This window comes from Sorex fumeus, unplaced genomic scaffold (assembly GCF_029834395.1).
Source record: "Sorex fumeus unplaced genomic scaffold, SorFum_2.1 ptg000002l, whole genome shotgun sequence".
In the NCBI taxonomy this organism is placed as follows: Eukaryota; Metazoa; Chordata; class Mammalia; order Eulipotyphla; family Soricidae; genus Sorex; species Sorex fumeus.
Window position 1 is genome coordinate 31,357,419 of NW_026606059.1, and position 14,188 is coordinate 31,371,606.

The 14,188-nt window shown below is 42.0% G+C and overlaps 1 protein-coding gene across 1 annotated transcript in view; it reads left to right on the top strand.

Moving 5' to 3' along the window:
* CPA6 (carboxypeptidase A6) overlaps positions 1–14,188 on the top strand; it is a 287,513-nt gene that overhangs the window by 108,668 nt on the left and 164,657 nt on the right. The gene's annotated exons all lie outside the window — the stretch shown is intronic.

Here is a 14,188-nt window from a genome sequence, read left to right on the forward strand (position 1 = left end):
TAGCTTACATAGTTAAAAGGTAGCAAAGAAATTTGAACAGAAGGAATACTGGAAGTGGGAATCAAAAGACAATGGCATCATAAAGCCTAAGGCCCGAACAATCAGGTCCGCATAGCTGGGTCAGATATTACCAGAAGTAACTCTTAGGACCCCTGAGCACTGCTTTGGGAGGCCACTCAAAAGAATAAATCTCGTTGGATTTTTGAAAATGTAATATAGTGTTGTGATATTTCCTAGAGACACATCTGAAAGAAAAAAAGGTGTTTGTGGAGGGGGAGGGGGGCGGGGAGTAAGAAGGCCAGAGACATAGTAAGCTATTTCCAGAGTTAAGATGCATAAGATGATTTCCTAAACAATGTAACCTTCAAATACCCCCAATTTTGACCCAATAACCTCCCCCCACACACACATGCACACACACATATTCATGCATAAAAGCAAGTAAGAGGTAAAACTGTGCCAGTCAAGTTCAAAAATAGCAGGAGTGTCAACCATATTGGAGAAAGAAATAGAATTCATGGTAAGGAGCATTGATGAGCCAAAGAACAATTTTTCTAATGACATTTTGTTTGAATAAAATTTTTATTCCACCCAGAAGATGCAAAAGCCATGAGTTTATATATAGCTGCATGCTGTCAAAATACATGAATCAGGTTTTCAAATTTGAAAATAGATGGACAGATTCAATTGTCAATTAAATTATGTTAAATAAAAATTTAAAATTGTCAAATTAGCAGATTAAAAATAAGAATGGAGGTCTTTAAAATGACAAAATTAAACATGCTTAATAAGTTTGTATAGAATTTTTTTAACATTTTTCAAAATAAATCTTTTGCAAAAAGGAACTTAAAATTACCAACTATTAAACATGAGCATCAACAATATTGCTAGTAAAATATGAATAACAAAGTAGACCTAATAAAAGACGTGCATGGGGGGGTGATAGAGATACTATCAGCAGATAGGATGCTTGCCTTGCATGTGGCTGACCCAAGTTCAATCCCTGGCACCTCACCTGGTCCCTAAGCCCCACCAGGAGTGATCCCTGAGTGCAGAACTAGGAGGAAGTCCTGAGTATGGCCAAATGTGGCCCCAAACAAAACAAAACAAATGAATTCATTGGAGGCTCTAGAGATAGTTCAATGGGTAGGGCGCTTTCTTTGTACCCTGCTGACTGGTGTTCTATCTCCAGCATCTTATAGGGTCCCCCAAGTCCCACCAGGAGTAAACCCTGAGCACAGCCAATTATGCACCCCCTAGCCCTCCACATCAAAACAAAACAAAATAAGTGAAGAATGGTGGAAGGAAGTGGATACATTGATGGACAGTGTGGTGGTGGGACATCATATGCATGGAACCTTGTCATTCACAGTAATATAAATCACCGTGCTTTAAACAAAAGAAAAATAAGTGCAGAATTAATAAAATAGAGAAATTATATATGTAACAGTAATTGTGGAGAATGAATATATGTATATATAAATATAAATGATCAATAAATAGAAGAGGGGTTTTGAAAAAAATCAGTAAAATTGGGCCACCCCACACCACCCAGTACAGTCTCCAGCATTGCTGGTGTGTCCCCTGGGATGGGGTAAGCAAGTGTGTGCCACCCTGGGGCAGGCACTAGCACCACAAAAAAAGGAAAGGAAAGAAAAAATAAATTATTAAATAAATCAAATTTTAAAAAATCTTTGGAAAGTCTGATTAAGGAACTTTAGTAAACACTTAACACTGTGGAGCCAGAGAGAGAAAAGAAGGTAGGGTGCTTGCCTTGTATATGGCTGACCCAGGTTCAGCTGCCCAGCATCACACAAAGTCCCCAGAGTACTGCCAGGATTGACTCTCTGGCACAAAGCCAGGAATCGCCGGGGATCACTTTCCACTATGGCCACTAAACAAATACACAACACTAAGGTACAGGAGTTGATGCACATTCTAAGTTCAAACCTGTATATTTCTAGTTGTGGCTCTAAAAGTCCCCCAGATCTGCTTGGGTGACCCTGAGCAGGAACACACCCTTGGGCTCTATCACTGAATTGCTAGTCTGAGTGACCAGGAATGCTGGAAGTAGCTATCGGACCCCTTACACACAGCTTGGGAGGCCCCCAAACAGAACAGAACAGGACTAGAGAGAGAGTACAGAGATTAGGGCAAGTGCCTTGCATGTAGCCAGTCCCCAGCACCCCATGGTCCCCTGAGCACTGCTAGAGGTGGCCATGGAGACCCTGTGCATGATAGCACAGACTAATCCCCAGCACTGCAGGGCTTCAGCACAGATTGGGAATCAACTCACCAAAAATATGCTATGGGGCTGGAGCAATAGCACAGCGGGTAGGGCATTTGCCTTGCTTGCCACCGACCGGGATTCAATTCCCAGCATCCCATATGGTCATCCAAGCACCGCCAGGAGTAATTCCTGAGTGAAGAGCCAGGAGTAACACTTGTGCATCGCCGGGTGTGACCCAAAAAGAAAAAAAAATGCTAGGTCATAGAAAAGGGGAGACCAATAATGACATAAGATTAGAAGGTATTTAAATTGACTTATATTAATATATTCTGTTAAAAAATGTGTACAGTTTGCAGGAAGTGCATATTACCAAGATTGCCTCAAAAAACCCAACAAGGTGGTAGGAATGCTGACTAGTCCAGCCTTTTTGAAAAACAACATGGACATTGCTCAAAAAACTACAAATTGAGCTCCCATTTAACCCAGGAACACCGCTTCTGGGAATATGCCCTGGGGGCCCAAAAACACACAACAGAAATGCCACCTGCACTTCTATGTTCATTGCAGCACTATTCACAATAGCCAGAATCTGGAAATAATCTGAGTGCCTGAGAGCAAACAACTGAGATAAAGAAACTCTGGTACATCTACACAATGGAATACTACACAACCGTTAGGAAAAATAAATTCATGAAATTTTCTTATAAATAGATGGACATGGAGAGTATTATGCTGAGTGAAATGAGTCAGAAGGAGAGGGACAGATATAGAATGACTTCATTCATTTGTAGGACATTTGAAAAATAACAGTATGACAGTATGAGCCTAATATCCAAGGCCAGGGAAAAGAGGGGCCAGGAGGACTGGTCAGTGGTTGGAATCTTGTCACAAGTGTGTGGGGAGTGAAGGACAATTAGGGTAGAGAAGAGATTAGTATGATAATAATAGTTGGAAATGATTGCTTTCGACAGGAACTGATTGCTGAAAATAGGTAAAAGAATATACCTGATAACCTTTTATTATCTGTATTACAAACCATAATTCCCAAAAGGAAAGAGAGAGACTGACACACAGACAGACAGACAGACAGACAGATGGAGATAGAGACAGAGACAGAGACAGAGACAGAGACAGAGACAGAGAGAAGAAAAGTACCCGCCATAGAAGCAGGGTAGGGGGAGGGAAACTGGGGACATTGGTGGTGGGAAGTGTGCATGGTGAAGGGGCATGTGTTGGAACATGATATATCTAAAGCCCAATCATGAACAACTTTGTAACTGTGATTCAATTAAAAATAAATAAATTTAAATTTAAAAAAAATCCATCAGGGAATTGATCAAATCCTTATCTACAAGAGAATTAAAATAGATACCTAGCCCGGCAACCTACCAAGTATCTTGCCCACATGGCAAATCCTGGCAAGATACCCGTGACGTATTTGACATGCTAAAACAGTAACAATAAGTCTCCCAATTTGTTGTGAGACGTTACTGGCACCCACTCGAGCAAATCGATGGACAATGGGAGGACAGTGCTACAGTACTACAGTGCTACAATACTACCTAATATCCAACTACTTAAAAAATGGAAGAGGAGTTTCACTTGAAAAACTTTATAGGTATGTTCTGCAAAACAGAAACATGATTTCTATGCCATTAAAATGATCAGAGTACAGCAGTGCCAGAGTACTAACTTTGTATGTACAAGTCATGGATGGAATCCCCAGCACCCAATCCCCAATCAGAATTTGTTACATAGGGTGAGAAATGATACAATTCCATGATGCTAGCATAAAATTAATACCAAATTAGAAAACAACTGTGATTCAAAAAGAACATCTTAAAAAATATATCTTAAAACGTCCTCTTTACGATTATAGGTATAAAACTCCAAACTAAATTATTAACAGAATTGTTTTGAACTTGGCAATGTGGACAAGTTGTGTAACACTTCCCCAGTATATTTTGGGCCAAAGATTCAATCCCCCTCACCTCTCATCACCAAGGATGATCCCCCAGAACTTATAATGTGGTTCTCTGCACCACAGAAAGTGCAAGCCCAGCACAGGGCAACAAAAGTGTGCAAGCACCACACCCACGCATGTGAGCATTGCAACTGAGTGTGATACCCATTGCTGCCCTCCAGACTGCAGTAAGTGCAACCTCATGGGAGGGGGGGGTCCCGGCTCATCCTTCACATCCTACTGAGGTCACGAGTTGCCCCCCACGAGCGGCTCTCCAGCATGGCCATGACTCCAGAGGCACAAGGACTTAATGCAGAGCCCGGCAGCTTGCGGCAGAAAAGTGAATGGACTATGCATTAATCCAGGGTACCATGCCTCCCCGGGAGGGAAAGGGTGTCGCTGCCTTCTGCCTTTCTTCCCCCTCCCTCCCCCCAAGCAAGGTGGCTGCCACCTCAGAGCTTATTGGAAATCCAGGTATGAGACAGTGGTGATGGGGCAACTGCGACCTCATGGGAAGGGGGGCGTTCCCGGCTCGTCCTTCATGCCCTACCGAGGTCACGAGTTGGCCCCCATGAGCAGGTCTCCAGCACGGCCATGGCTCCAGAGCCACAGAAACCAATCTTGTAGTTATCTGGTTCTTGGCAGAAATCCCTCCAGACTTAATAAGTAAAATATCAGAAGTCCAAAATCACCTGGCGCTATTGCTGCACGGCATCATGTGGTCCTCATAACCAAATATAGAAAACAAATTATTTCACTATGCCTTTTCAGCAGTTCTGATTGTTGGGTGGAAACTCTGAACAATAATGGCGCATCTTTTGTCGAAGTGATGAATGTAAGCAAAGTAGATAGTCAAGTAGAAATCATCTGCCTCACAGGCATTGGGAGGGTTGGGAGGAGAGATATATTGGGGTTCTTGGTGGTGAAAAATAAGTACTGGTGAAGGGAAAGGTGTTTGATCATTGAATGACCGAGACTTAAACCTGAAAGCTTTGTAACTCTTCCTACAGTGATTCAATAAATAAATATATATATTAAAAAAACAGACTGCAGTAAGTGTACCACTTGACACCACAACAAGCAAACAATGAAGAGACTTGAAACCAAAAACAGCTTAGTGGAAGTGAATAATAATCTTTAAACTGTATTAGAACAATAAATAAGTCAAATACATAATAAATTATAAAATGTTATGTAATATTGTGTGTACCTGTATATGTGCGAAGAGTCAGTGTGAATTTCAAGAAGTTATTACCAGTGGTTGCTAGGGGATCAAGGAAATTCAGGGTTGGGAAATAACTATGATCAGGAAACTTTATTTCATATTTTTATAATTAAATTTTTGCAAGCAGGAGGTTATAACCTAGCTCCACAATTTATGAAGAATTTATTGTGAAAGGTCATATCAGGATGTAAAAGCAAAAATCTGAAGCTCCATCTTTGTGTCTGTATAGAAAGCTGCTTTCAGGTTTTCCATCGAGTAATTTTTCACAGGTGCTGCATAGTGAAGATACAGAATAACAGTAAACATAGTCAATACAAGTTCAATGTGGTCTTTGAATTTTAAAAGAAAAGACAAATTATGGTTGCATTCCACTGAGCTTCAGATGGATTACAGATAGTTTGGCAACAGTCTCTTACTGTTTTCTTCTTTAGTTGTAGATTTTATTATTAGAAATGTAATACTTTGGGGACTAGAGAGATAGTACAGAGGTTAAGGTGCTTGCCTGCCTTGCAAGTAGCTGACCCCAATTTGATTTCTGCCACTACCTAATGTCTTTTGGCCACTTCCAGGAGTTATTCATGACCACAGAGTCAGGAGTAAGCCCTGAGCACAGCGGAGCATGACCAGGTGTGACCCTACACTCCCCTCAAATAAATATAATGCTTTATAAAATCACTTAAATTTATGTTCTTTTGTCTCATTTATGTGACTTTCAAACTTATGACTAAACTTGATTATTAACCCGAAAGCAACATAACTTAAGTTATTTTTTAAGGCAAGGGGGAAAAAATATGAACCTGTCATAAGTGAATACATAATCATAATTACTGACTGGGAAAGTTATTATTTGGGATATCCTGCTGCCTTTATACTGCTTTCTTAAACTACCAGAATTTATGTGCTGTCTTTTTAAAAAATTTTTATTAGTGAGACACCATGAGGTACAATTGTAGACTTACAAATTTTTGTGCTTGGGTTTCAATTATAAGGTAAAGGTAAAGGCCCTCCCGTTGATCGTCGATTTGCTCGAGCGGGCCCAGTAACGTCTCCATTGGAGACTTTGTTGTTACTGTGTCTGGCATATCGAATACTCTCAGTAGCTTGCCGGGCTCTCCGAGAGGGGCAGAGGAATTGAACTCGGGTCGGCCATGTTGGCTGCTTAGTAAGGCGAACGCCCTACCCGCTGTGCTATCGGGCTGGAGCGATACTGCTTTCTTAAACTACCAGAATTTATGTGCTGTCTTTTTTTTTTTAATTTTTATTAGTGAGACACCATGAGGTACAGTTGTAGACTTACAAATTTTTGTGCTTGGGTTTCAATTATACAATGATCAAATATCCATCCCTCCACCAGTGCCCGTTTCCCACCATTACGGATCCCAGTATCCCTCTCACCCCCCATATGTGCTGTCTTTTTTAGGAAAACTTTAAACTGTATACTATGAGTTTTAAATATCTGATTCACAAACAAGGTTGAACAAACAGCTGGCTTCCCAGTCTCTCTCTAATTTGAACCCATTCAGATCTTTGACTCCTCATCTTCATCCCAGAGTACCTGACGGGTCTTAAATTGGTGTTGCCACCTAGTGGCTAAAAAAGGAAAAGAAAAATGGAAAAACGGAAAATTATAAAGCAACCAGCTCCTTACGGTTGCACACAGCTTATTTTCTAAGTTCTAATGCCTACCTTGCATTACCTAAAACCCCCCTTTTCATAATACTAAATGATTTCCCTCAATCAGATGTGAGTTTTCTTTTTGATGAAACAAAAGAGGCTTGCTGAATGAGCTCTTGGTTTGGGTTACTGGTTTTTCTGCCGTCATAATTTATTTATTTATTTATTTATTTATTTATTTTACAGTACAGCCTTTTATTGGTTTTTCTTCAATAGCATTCCTTATCCGCTGTTCTTTGATAAATAATGCAACAGTGATGAACCTTTTTCTCAATTTACACCTGAGGATTGCTAGGAGCTATGAGGGCTTGAGGGGGAAGTGAGATGTTTATGATCTCATGGACAAGGCTGGATTTGAGCAATCACTTTCAAGGTTAAATAATCCCAGGGGAGTTCCTCTTTTATTGTATACTCACAGAAGAAGAACCAATTGTGATATGAATTATTTGTCTTTTAAAACAAAACAAAATAAAATTTGTCTGGGCTGTAAACCGAGCTCCAGATTGCTTTCTTTGCACTCTTGGGGCGCTGACAAGGTCCCAGATGGAGATGTTTTTCAGCAAGCTGTCAGGCGACCCGTTCCTCAGAAGCAACCACATCACTCAGAGGAGTTGTCTTTCTCTGTCTTTGAACATAAGAATCAGACAGGGTCAGATGACATAGGCCAGGCTAGATAGGATGAATCCAGGAAAAACAGAGGTCAGACAACCATGTACAGAGTGTAAAAGAGCAAAAATACAATTACATACAAATTCCAAGGGTGTGTTTTGGATTTATTTTACAAGGTCTTGATTATTTCTTTCTTCTCGTCCACTTAGATTCTTCTCCTGTCCCTCCCCGCCCCCAGGATTATATGACTCTAATATTGGAAGGATTGTTTAGTGCGACTTTTTTAGAAAAATAAAGGTACAAAGGTTTATTTGAGTAGCCAGTGCCTAAAATCTACTTGATTATCAGTAAGTCACAGGCCTTTTTGTTCACAGAGCTAAAGATCACTAAAGAAGGTAAAACAGGATCACTTGAAATAACAAAGCTAAAGTTATTGGAAGTGATCATGCAGTCTTAAGGAAACCTAGAGGTCTCCCTGACTTTCTGATGCCCTCCATATTTGTTGGTCTAAGTAGTTAAGCATGGAACAGTATGCAAATTTCATCCTTATTTCTAGTGTGCCTTTGAGATTAGGAAGATGCATTATGGGGAAAATGATAGAGGTTTTGTTTTATGCTTCATATTTAAGGTATTAAAATAATCTACTTCAAACCATGTTACTAAACTATAATTAAAAAAATTAAATTAGAGCCAGAGAGATAGTACAGGGATTAAGAAACTTGCCTTGCCTGCAGCAAAACCTGTTTCAATCTCCAGATTAGTACACAGTTCCCAGAGCACTTCCATGAGTGATCCCAAGGCATAGAGCCAAGGGTAAATAAATAAGCCCTGAACACTGCCTAGTATGGCCCAAACTCTCCCCATTAAAAATAATAATAAAGAAACAGTGACCAAAATACAAAGACAGTCTACAGAATGGGAAAGGATATTCACCGAATACACATCTGACAAGGGGTTGATATCCAGGATATACAAAATACTGGTTAAACTCCACAAGAAGAAAACATCCAACCCCATCCAAAAATGGGGCAATGAAATGAACAGAAACTTTCTCAAAGAAGAAATCCGAATGGCAAAAAAGCACATGAGAAAATGCTCTACATCATTAATCATCAGGGAGATGCAGATCAAAACCACAATGAGATACCATCTCACACCTCAGAGACTGGCCCACATTCAAAAGAACAAAAGCAACCAATGCTGGCGTGGATGTGGCGAGAAAGGGACACTCCTTCACTGTTGGTGGGAATGTCCACTGGTTCAGCCCTTCTGGAAAACAGTATGGACGATTCTCAAAAAATTAGAAATTGAGCTCCCATTTGACCCAGCAATACCACTCCTGGGAATATATCCCAGAGAGGCAAAAATGTATAGTCGAAGTGACATCTGCACTTGTTTGTTCATTGCAGCACTCTTTACAATAGCCAGAAACTGGAAGAAACCTGAATGCCCAAGAACAGATGACTGGTTAAAGAAACTTTGGTACATCTACACAATGGAGTACTATGTAGCTGTTAGAAAAGATGAAGTCATGAAATTTACATACAAGTGGTACAATATGGAAAGTATCATGCTAAGCGAAATGAGTCAGAAAGAGAGGGATAGACATAGAAAGATTGCATTCATCTGGGGGATATAAAGTAACAAAGTATGAGATTAATACCCAAGAATAGCTGAGATCAGCACCAGGAGGATTACTCCATAACTTAGAGGCCAGCCGGGTATCCTAGAGGAAAGGGCAGTTCAGATAGAGAAGGGAGCACCAAATAAAGGATGTTTGGAGGATCCTCCCAGGAGGGGAGATGCATGTCGAAAGTAGACTATGGACTGAACATGTTTGCCACTCAATGCCTCTTTTGCAGACCACAACACCCAAACGGAGAGAGAGAACACAGGGGATTGCCCTGCCACAGAGACAGGGGGGATGGGGGGATGGGGGTGGGAGGGATATTATCCATGGTGGTGGAAAATGGGCACTGGTGGAGGGATGGGTATCTGATCATTGTATAATTGAAACCAAAGCACAAAAAAATTGTAAATCTACAACTTTAAAAAAAATAAAATAAAATAAAGGGAAAAAAATAATAATAATAACAATAATCAACTTCATCTGTAGTCATTGTAAAAGACCATGTAGGGCTATAAAAAGTTATATATATATATATGTATATATATATATTGCTCCAGCCAAGCCCAGGAGGTGAATATAGATATTCACCTATATTCATGCTCCTGGGCTGGACCAATAGCACAGCAAGTAGCAGGTTTGCCTTGCATTCGGCCAACCCGAGTTCGATTCCCAGCATCCCATACGGTCCCCCGAGCACTGCCAGGAGTAATTCCTGAGTACATGAGCCAGGAGTAACCCCTGTGCAATGCCGGATGTGACTCAAAAAATAAAAATTCATTCCAGCTGTACTTTAGGTTTTCCTCTTATTTTCTCAGGGACCCATTAATAAATATTTAATCATCAGCTACTCTATAAAAAACTACCTGAAGCAGTGATATTATGAAACACCAGGACTGTGCTCCCCAAGCTGTCTTCATCACGACATAGCTACAACACAATACACCCATCTTCCACACCTTGGGGCCAGGTAGATTCCACTGAGAACTCACAGAAATGTGAGATGTTTCCTTAGGCAATCCACAATCTCTACTCAAACAACCAGTTAGAGTCTTTTCATGTAATTTCCACTAAGTTAAAAATTTAATGGAGTAAAATTTGATTTATAATTTTTATCACAGTGGGTAGAGCATTTGCCTTACACGCAGCCGACCCGGGTTCGATTCCTCTGCCTCTCTCGGATAGCATCCCAGCTAGCTACCGAGAGTTTCTGAAAGAGCCTGGCAAGTTCTCCTTGGCATATTCAGTATGCCCAAAACAGTAACAACAAGTCTCACAATTTGTTGTGAGACGTTACTGGTGTCCACTCGAGCAAATCAATAAACAACAGGAGGGCAGTGCTATAGTGCTATCACTTTAAAATGGCACAGCCATCAGGGACACTCTCCACAATGGCTCTGAAAGCTAGCTGGGAAGTGCCATGCTAGAGAGAGAAGATGGGCTTCTCTTTATTGTGTTTTTGAGAAGAATCCAAGACAGAAATGCTTCATAGCATATCTATTATCTGTGTTCTATCACTAAAAATTATTTTCTCAGCAATAATTTTTTAAAATCAGGTTTTTTTTCTAATTTTGTCAGAAATTATCCTTCCTGCTCTCTGCTCTATGCTATTATTAAAAATTCTATGCCTATTGGTACTGGTCCTGTTTGGGGGCCATTTTCTGTTAATCACTTAACTTCCTGTTAGTCGTCGATTTGCATGAGCGGGCGCCAGTAACGTCTCCATTTGTCCCTGTCGCGTGCTAGTGTAGCCCAATGGCATCTGTTCGCTCCGGGAACATGAAGAGCCTCAAACCGATCGTTCATGATCTTGACGAAGAAGTCTGACCATCTGGTAGGTGGGCAGCCACGCGGTCTTTTGACATCCCGTGGAATCCAGTCGGTAACAGCTCTAGTCCAGCGGTCGTCTTTAAATCTCGTTACGTGACCAGCCCATCTGATTTTCGACACCTTGTCAAATGAGACAGCGTCCCTGATTCTTGATCATCGACGGATGTCAGAACTCCGGATTCTTTCTCTCATTTGAGTGAAACGTGATACTTCAAGCATAGCTCTTTCTATTCTTCTTTGGGAGACCTGAATAGCGTTCTCATCTTGTTTGCGTAGGGCCCAGGTCTCTGAGGCATATGTTAATGCAGGAAGAACAGTGAAATCAAAGAGATGTGCCTGGAGCCGGAGGTTCTTCGTCCTCTTAGCTATTTCTTCGACGTTCTTGAAGGCGTTCCAAGCCGCTCTCTTCCTCCTGTGCAGCTCGGGTGCCAGGTCATTTGTCATGTTGACCTCTCGACCTAGGTACACATAGCTGTTGCATTCGGAGATGGTCGTTCCATTGAGAGCGAATGGGGCGTCAGGAACAAGGCTGTTTCTCATAAACATTGTCTTCGTAAGATTCAGCTGTAGTCCTACCTTTCCACACTCACAGTCAAAGTCGGCCAGCATTTGTGCCGCTTGGCTGATGTTTGGTGTTATTAAAACAATGTCATCAGCAAAGCAGAGGTAGTGTAGTTGCCGACCATCTATCTTCACTCCCTTTCCTTCCCATTCCAGTCGTTGCATGATGTTCTCGAGGGTGGCACTGAAGATTTTCGGTGAAATGGTATCACCCTGCCGCACCCCTCTTGACATCAACGATCACTTCTTTCTAGAATGGTGAGATCCTGGTAGTGAATCCGCAATACAGCTCGCGGAGGATCCTGATGTATTGGGCTTGAATGCCCTGATTGGCTAGGGCTTCAATGACCGCTTCCGTCTCAACAGAATCAAAGGCCTTCTTTAAATCAATGAACGTTAAACAGAGCGGCATCTTGAACTCCCGAGAAACCTCAATGAGCTTGGTTATCTTGTGGATATGGTCGATGGTGCTGAATCCTTTGCGGAACCCAGCTTGCTCGCATGGTTGTCCTTCATCTAGTGTTCTGCCAATCCTATTTAGGATGACTCAAGTGAACAACTTGTAGATGACAGACAATAGGCAGATCGGGCGATAGTTGCCAATGTCATGGATGTCTCCCTTCTTGAACAGTAGTACGGTCCTGCTGGTTTTCCATTGGGACGGAACCTTGCATTCAGACAGGTATCGAGTGAAGAGCCAAGCCAGTGTATTGATGAGTACTGACGGCAGGTTCTTCAGGTGTTCAGGTCTGACCTTGTCTGGGCCGGGTGCTGTTTGTTTCTTTACCGACAAAATGGCGTGTCGGATTTCGGAAGGGAGAACGTTGGGAACGACATATCCATCCTGTGGAATTTGGTAAGTCGGCAAGTGGACATGGCTATCGAAGAGATTTGAGTAGAAGGCATGAATAATCTTCTCCATTGCCATTCTGGAGGATGTGATGGATCCATTAGGACGTCGGAGGGCAGTCATCTTGGTCTTATAGTTGGCAAAGGACAGGCGGGCATTACGAATACTTTTCCCGGCTTCTGCCACATCTACCAGTACTTCTGCTCTTCTCTCTTTGAGGTCTTCCTTGATTGCATCTCTGCACTGCTTTGCGAGTTCGGACATTAGCTTGTGGTTGCCTGAGGCATGCGCCAAATCACGCTGGTGAATTAGCTCAAGAGTTTTCGAAGATAGGCGATTTTTTGTGGTTATCTCTCTCTTGGCGTTCCTCGCACATTCATGGAGGTGCTGAACCAGTCGATCATATTCCTCGTCAATGTTGTCAACAATGGCATCTTCCCATGTTGCCGCAATAGTACCAAAGCGTTCCCAGTTGGTGGTCATTCTGGGAGTTCTCTTTTTGAACTTTGCAGCCCTTTCTCCCCACTCTGTGAAGTAGAATTTTGCACGAAGGAGACGGCAGTCCAATCCCGTTCGAAATTTTGGGACAACAGCGACATCAGTCAGGCAAAACCATTGATTGAATATGATGTGGTCTATTTCGTTGTGAAATCGTCCACCGGGAGACTCCCATGTCCATCGTTTAGATTCTGCCTTCTGGAACTGTGAGTTACCATGAATGGTCTTGGTCGACATGAACTCAGACAGTCTCTCACCCTGTTCGTTCCATTCTAGGCCATGGGTCCCCATGTGAAGTTCTTCAGCTGATCTTCTTGGTCCTATCTTGGCATTAAAATCACCCACAATGATCTTGTAGAAGGTGTGGTCTTCTTTATAGAACTTCTCTAGCTCCATGTAGAACTTCTCGATTTCTCTTTCATCATAATGAGATGTTGGTGCATAGACAACAAAGATAGAAACTGCAGGCAGTGAGCCACATCTATTCAAATGTAAACGTCCGATTCGGGTTGTTAGGCATTCGAATGAATCAATGCTCTTGGCCAAGTTTGTGTTGACAAGGACACCAACACCTCCAACACCTCTTTTATCGCATGTTTCGAGGAAAAATTCTTCTCCAGTGTCGAAAACGGCATGGTGAGATTCGTGCCTTCTTGTCTCGGTCAGACCAATGATGTCGTACTTGATCATTCACGCTTGTACCATCAGGTCCTCGATGGATGCATCTGATGCTAGCGTACGTGCATTGAAAGTACAGACGATCATTTTTGTCTTCCTTCGTTGTGGCAGCCTAGGTCGGCCTTGAGATTTTGTCGGCCTCTCCTTTCTCATCCTTCTCAGTCCTGCCATGTCGGTGAAGCCTTCAGGGTCAGGTGAATGAGACCAGTTGTAGTTACTGGTTTTGGCATATCGAATACACAACGGATAGCTTGCCAGGCTCTTCCTTGCAGGCGGAATACTCTCGGTAGCTTACCAGTCTTTCCGAGAAGGATAGAGGCTTTTGGGGCGACCTCTAATCACCCTTGTAGGTGTTACCATATTTGAACCCTATCAAATACGGTAGGACAATTCCGGAAGATGGGTATTTAGTGTCTTATGATGTGTCTTCACGGCCGCTTGGG